Raw genomic sequence first — 6984 nt, 5'->3', positions numbered from 1 at the left:
TAAGAACAATAATATGACACATGTATATTGCGCTAAATGGCTTTACATATGGAAAGAGGAATTCTTCTCAACCACCACCAATAAAGTTTAAAAAATATTCTTTAAAAACGGCGTTTAAACCCACGCAGAGCGAACAAGAAAACATGGGCCTATGCTTACATACTGTACAGTGGGCATATGATATCTTTATTTAGTTTGACATATTTAAAACTTTAATAATACCTTTCTTGCGCATATAGGCAGTCAGTGTTATGATTTTTTTTAATCCTTTCAGCCGTTATTCATAACAGTAAAAATATTCAGTGGCTTTGTAAATATATTACTAAAATAATGGATTAAAGTAACTTTATAAAATCTCTTAATGTCACTTATGTATTTTTTAGTTGGTCAAAACAAAATAAATGGCTAGAAATAGAACAGACATTTTAATTTAAAATATACATATATTATAGGCGTATATTATAGGTCCTTCCAGATATCTTATCTCAGACGTTCGCAGTCAACACTTCCCTGCTGAAAAAACCAGCTAAAACCAGCTTAAGCTGGTCAAGCTGGTTTTAGCTGGTCTCCCAGCCTGGATGTTTCATGCTGGTTTAAGAGGGGTTTTGGTGACTTTTTTTAGCTGGTCAGGCTGGTTTTAGCTGGTCAGGCTGGTTTTAGCTGGTCAGGCTGGTCTTAGCTGGTCAGGATGGCTGGTCTTAGTTGGTCAGGCTGGTTTTAGTTGGTCAGGCTGGTTTTAGCTGGTCAGGCTGGTTTAAGATGGTCTTAGCTGGTTTTAGCTGGTTGGGTGGCTGGTCTTAGCTGGTCAGGCTGGTTTTAGCTGGTCAGGCTGGTTTTAGCTGGTTTAAGATGGCCAGGCTGCTTTAAGCTGGTCTTAGCTGGTCGGGTGGCTGGTCTTAGCTGGTCAGGCTGGTTTAAGATGGTCAAGCTGGTTTAAGATGGACAGGCTGGTTTAAGCTGGTCAAGCTGGTTTAAGATGGACAGACTGGTTTAAGCTGGTCAGGCTGGTCTTAACTGGCCAGGCTGGTTTTAGCTGGTCTTAGTTGGCCAGGCTGGTTTTAGCTGGTTTAAGCTGGTCTTAGCTGGCCAGGCTGGTTTTAGCTGGTTTAGGCTGGTCTTAGATTCTCGGCCGGCATTTCAACGTTGAATCAACGTCAGGGACCAACGTTGCATCAATGTTGAATTACCTTTTGGTTTTGCAAAAGTGGATCAAAGTTGACTTCACAACGTTGTTTCAATGTTGATTTCACAATATTTCAATGTTGTTTCAACATCACACTTTCAACAAAGGTGAATCAAGGTTGATATCGCGACGCAGTTTTAACACACTTTTTAACACTAAATATAGATTTTTACTTTACATTTTAATACTCACCAAATGATTTGCTGTACATATCATGTTTTAGTGTAATTATTACAAGAATGCAATTTGCTGCTCATTACCTACAGTACAACCCCATCCATAAAACTAAACACCTAAAGTAGGTAAAGTTTGTGAATGATGGCATGTGCCTACCCTTTCTAAATAAACATAAAAGCAGCTGTTAAAATTGATCTTTTATAGATAAAAACTAATTCTTTCAAACAGTTAGGTTTCCAGTTAGTAGTGCAGAAGTGGAATATTCCAAATACAGAATAAAAACATAAAATATGAAAACAAAATAATATTTTAAAGTAATTTTATTCATCTGAATAGAAAAAAATATTCTAGGAAAACTGCAAATATGAATTTTGTTGTAGGTTTAGCTCACAGTCTTCTTATGGCCACCAACACCCTTCCATTCTGGCTCATACTGTACTTAAAACCTGATGACAGCATCTAAAGAGGAAACAAAAGTCATTTTCAAAAAATGATGCATTTTTAGCCCATGTATAAAAAAAATCTTGTTATTGCACATCAGGGTGTGTGTGTGTTCTTTAATAGTCTGTCTAGAAACATTGCATAGCCATCTGGTGAAGGAAGAAAGCTTTTGTGTTTACAAAGGTGACAATAAGCCTCAATCAAGATCACCTACAGTGCATTCAGAAAGTATTCAGGGTAGACCCCTTTCACATTTAAATTTTAAGGTGGTTGCATGATACTGTAATTGTTTAGATATTTTCCTCATAAATCTACAATACATACCCCATGACAAAGTAAAAACTGAATTTTAGAAACTTCTGCAAATGTATGAAAAAAGAAAACTGCAATATTATATTTACATTATACATATTCAGATCATTTGCATCAATATCTGCAATTTAGCTCAGCTGCCTCCAATTTCTCTTGATGGTTGCTGATGGGTTCGCATAAAGACATGAAGATATTTTAAGGAATGTCTGTAACCAAACTGACCGGAAAGCACCATTGACTTCCATAATAGGCTAAAAGAATACTATAGAAGTGAATGGGGCTTCTGATCGCTTTGGTTACAAATGAATCCAGGAGTTGCAAAGATTGCTACTTCAAAAGGTGCTTCAACTAAGTACTGAGTAAAGGGTCGGAATACTTGGGTCATATCAATATTAACCCCCCCCCAAAGAGATGCTGAACAGAGCAAACATTGACTGGTTGCTTTACGTGTGGGTCAAACAGCAGTCACTTACCAATAAAAGCTAAGATGGACTCCAGACCTTCTGGACTGTCTGTGAGAGACTTCAAACTCGCCCAGACCAACAAGGCATCTTGTTAGCAGACATCCCGACCTGATAAAAAAAAAATTGATTAGGAGATGTTCTGGTCCTATTTTTAATATATGTTTTACAAACTACCACAAAGCAAAGACTTCCCAAATCTCCTCTTCAGGCTCTTCTTAGCTATCATTGCATTTGATAAAGTTCAGAAAAAGAAAAACATATTTCATTAGTATACAATCATAAATGTAATGTTTTGGTTAGAAATACAAAAACTGTGGCCCAAGTACAACTTTGAAAGAAATAAAGAATGTTTAAATTTTTTGTCATGGTACAGTGTCACTTCATTACTTTTTGAGTGGTACAGATTTGGGCATCTGGAAAGACACATGACTTCACCTCTGTGTATTTTATCACACTTCTTCAAATTGCATGGTAATCTGCCTCCAATATATAAATACAAAACACTGCATCTTAGTTATTATGATTAGTAGAATTTGATCTGAATACAAAACAAATACTAAATGCATTGTAATGTTGTAGGGGAGATGCTTCAAAAATAAATAGTAAATTATTGATTTCTATTACAAAATGCTAGCTTGGTGGTGCGTTACAATGGTGGGTGGTAGCTCATGGACATAGCCATCATTTAAAAAATTATGATTAAAACCATAATACATAAAGATGCTGTTATGTACACCACCACAAAGACCAATTTTATATGTCAATATGAAGCCTCTCTAAAACCTGCATCAACATCCACTCTGAACTATGAATTAGCTTGTGTCTTTGTCTATTGAAAACAAAGGGTTTGAAATATGTAAGCCTACATACTGTAGAAGGAATAGTGACATACAAAAGAAATGAATTGCTGTGCTGAACAATAATTGTTGTATCCTAAATTATTTTCTTATATTTTCCTAATGACAATGATAAACCAGATATGCACTTTTTGAGCACTTATGTTTTGGATGCAAATATAAACACAAAGTAATACTTACTCTTCAGCCAATGGAAAACATCAAAACACAACAAGAAAATGACCTGTAAAGAAAAGTGAACATAAATATACAATAGTTATTAACTTAATCCAGAATTGATGGCTTCTGTTTAAATTCTTAACCGTTTTAACAGGCTACTGTAAACTGTGTGCCCGTACTGTAAGTTAAATAACCTTACATTTACGCGTCAAACCCTACATTGAAATAACTTGCGTTATAATTATCTAAACAATGTCAAATAAATTTGAAGAACGAGGATAACACATTTTTATAGAAGGTAAAGACAAATAAAAGATCTGCATACATTAGCTCAGATGCGTCACGAGCTCAGTCAAACCACTGCATCAACAGTCAACATTAAAGTTCAGAATATATTAGTCATATTGAATTAACTGTTACTAAAAACAAAATAAACATAACTGTGAACTGATTTTAATGACTTAACTTAACCAAACTTAATTAATAAAAACTTACCTTAGAATTTGCCATAGAAATGAAAACTGTCGTCGGAGGTAAACGGTTAAAATCCACTTTGAACTCACGAGGACGTAGGCGCGCGCCCGCAAATACGTGTGCTCGACTTCTTGCTGCGCTGACAGGTTGATAACGTCAATGTACCGCGAGAGTGTAATTTCTTGACTCGCTCTCGCGATACATTGACGTCATCAACGTATGATGTCTGTTCTCGCAGGGCTGCATGAAGTCGAACATGACTAATAACCATAGCTAATAACACATAACAAAAGACAACATGTTAAAAAAACAATAAAGATGGTAAAAAAAGATGTCCCACGTCCAGACTGAACTGAAAATTAGAACTTGTTTAACAATAAATATTTCTTGTATTAAAATAAACAGAAATATTGTGCTTTTAAAACATAGCTTTTTAGATCTTCACCCGGGGGTGGGTTCAATTATTTCATAAGCATGCCTGTACATTTTGTTCTAAATGGACAGAGCTTTATAAAAAAATAAAAATAAAAATATGGTTTTATTATAATAAAAGTGTAGTAACTAGTTTTTGATTTAACAACAAACATCAAAAGAAAATTATCTGCTAAGATAATAACAACCAATGATAATTTTGGGGCCCATTTGGGATGTGGTGTGAGTTTGCCCTGCCCACACTGTCCCACAGTATACCCCACAGTGGGCCCGCATGGGCATGTTTTGCTTACAAAAGGCTGAGGGACCTGTCTGTGGCACCGTAAAGAAAGCCGATAAAAGGTTGGATGTTATTATATTATTAATGGTATTCTTAAAATGTATATTTGAAACGTTATATTTTAGACATTGTGATGAAAATTTAATAAAAATAAAACAACCATAATAATACTTACAAAAAAATTATCCAGCCTAATCCATCTCCTGAATTCATATGGAAATCACATGCCCCACCAGTGTTAAAATCAATCAAATAGTATACATAAAATATAAGTATTTTCATTAAATGAGTTTTTAAATTTTTATCTAAAGGATTCACAAATTAAAATGTCATAATACAATCGTTTACCATTCACCGAACTGGCATCATTTTAACCAAATTTCAAAGTTGATTTTTAAGCATTGTATTAACCTTTTGCAATCGTTTACCATTCACCGTTGTTTCAACATTGTCTCAATGTTGAAAAAACAACTGAGGTTATTTCAACCAAATTTCAACGTTGAAGATTGGTCATGCCTGCTTGGTGGTCCGGCTGGCTTGTCTTAGCTGGTTTAAGCTGGCCAGGCTAGGAGACCAGCTTGACCAGCCAGGCTGGGAGACCAGCTTGACCAGCCTGCCCAGATGGGAGACCAGCTTGACCAGCCTGGCCAGCCTGGGAGACCAGCTTGAACAGCCATAATACCAGCCTGGCCAGCCTGGGAGACCAGCTTGACCAGCCTGGCCAGCCTGGGGAACCACCTTGACCAGGCTGGGAGACCAGCTTGACCAGCCATAATACCAGCCTGGCCAGGCTGGGAGACCTGCTTGACCAGCCTGGCCAGCCTGGGGGACCACCTTGATCAGGCTGGGAGACCAGCTTGACCAGCCATAATACCAGCCTGGCCAGGCTGGGAGACCTTCTTGACCAGCCTGGGAGACCAGCTTGACCATCCTGGCCAGCCTGGGAGACCAGCTTGACCAGCCTGGCCAGCCTGGGAGACCACCTTGACCAGGCTGGGAGACCAGCTAAAACCAGCTATTTCCATCTTAAACCAGCTAAAACCAGCCAACCAGCTTAGGCTGGTTTAAGCTGGTTTTTTCAGCAGGGTTTTAAAACTTATTTATATAAAATCTAATATATATATTAAAAAACAAAGTTTTAAGTTAAGACAATAATAAATATGTTTATTTTTATTGAAAGAAAAACGTAGAAAATGTTATTATGGGTATAGTTGATGCAAATAAAGTGTGCAGTATACAAAAAATGCAAACAAATAATTTCTAAAAGTGGCAAGATTTTAAAAAGATAAAGGTGGTATAAAGAAAGACATGAGAAAAGTAGAGGTATGCAAAAGAGCACAGTTTAGTTATTGTTAATTAAAGCGGTTTAATACACCTTTGTTTGAATTCACAAGCATTTTATTCGCCACTTTCGACACATTTTGTGATTGATTTACTGATTTATTACAGAAAATTGTTGTCAGAAGCAAAGCTATTGTACAAAGCATCTTTATATGTATGTTTTAAAGTTAAAAATGTTGTAAAAAATATATTAGTATTCTTTTATATTAAGAATAACAATATGATACATTTATATTGCGCTAAAATGCAATATACATTATTCTGCAATATAAATTATTCTCAACCACCACCAATAAAGTTTAAACATTATTCTTTAGAAAAAAAAACGGCGTTCAAACCCGTGTTGCGTGGAGCGAACAAGAAAACATATGCTTACATGCTTAATCGGCATATGATATCTTTTTTATTTAGTTTTACAGTTTTAAAAGTGGCAAAAAAGTTCTTAAAATCTAATGAATACTGGTTTTGTAAAATGTATATAACTGCAGATGCGTGCGTGGGATCCGAGCAGGTATCCTTTTCCTTCAGACCTTGAAGCATGGTCGCGGGAAAGCGAGAAATATATTTTTTTTAAGTAAAAATATTTTGCACAATTGATATATTACTTATGAATATTTTAGGAAATTATTTTTGACACACGTAGGTTATTACGTGTATTTTGGATTTTAATTTCATTACTGTCTGTGCCTATCCGTGGCCTCATCCGAGCGCACTTTCTTTGTCTTGCGTCTTTTGAAGACATTGGTAAGCAGCACCATGACCCAGAAAAGACTCACACACCTTTCCCTGATGCATGCCCACACAGAATTACTGAACTTCCTGGACATTCGTCCCCTAGCTCATGAAAACGCGAGTTTTTTCTGC

General features: G+C 36.2%; 1 long non-coding RNA gene across 1 annotated transcript; it reads right to left on the bottom strand.

Moving 5' to 3' along the window:
- Positions 1-1662: 1662 nt before the first annotated feature.
- Positions 1663-4219, bottom strand: LOC135718435 (uncharacterized). The gene is made up of 4 exons (XR_010520792.2): positions 4089-4219; positions 3615-3657; positions 2587-2685; positions 1663-1819 (listed from the first exon to the last, which is right to left on the bottom strand). It is a non-coding gene; the product is annotated as an uncharacterized lncRNA (long non-coding RNA).
- Positions 4220-6984: the final 2765 nt, after the last annotated feature.

This window comes from Paramisgurnus dabryanus, chromosome 10, assembly GCF_030506205.2.
Source record: "Paramisgurnus dabryanus chromosome 10, PD_genome_1.1, whole genome shotgun sequence".
Taxonomy (NCBI): domain Eukaryota; kingdom Metazoa; phylum Chordata; class Actinopteri; order Cypriniformes; family Cobitidae; genus Paramisgurnus; species Paramisgurnus dabryanus.
The sequence above is the reverse complement of the archived record's forward strand: the minus strand, read 5'-3'. Positions and strand labels throughout refer to the sequence as shown.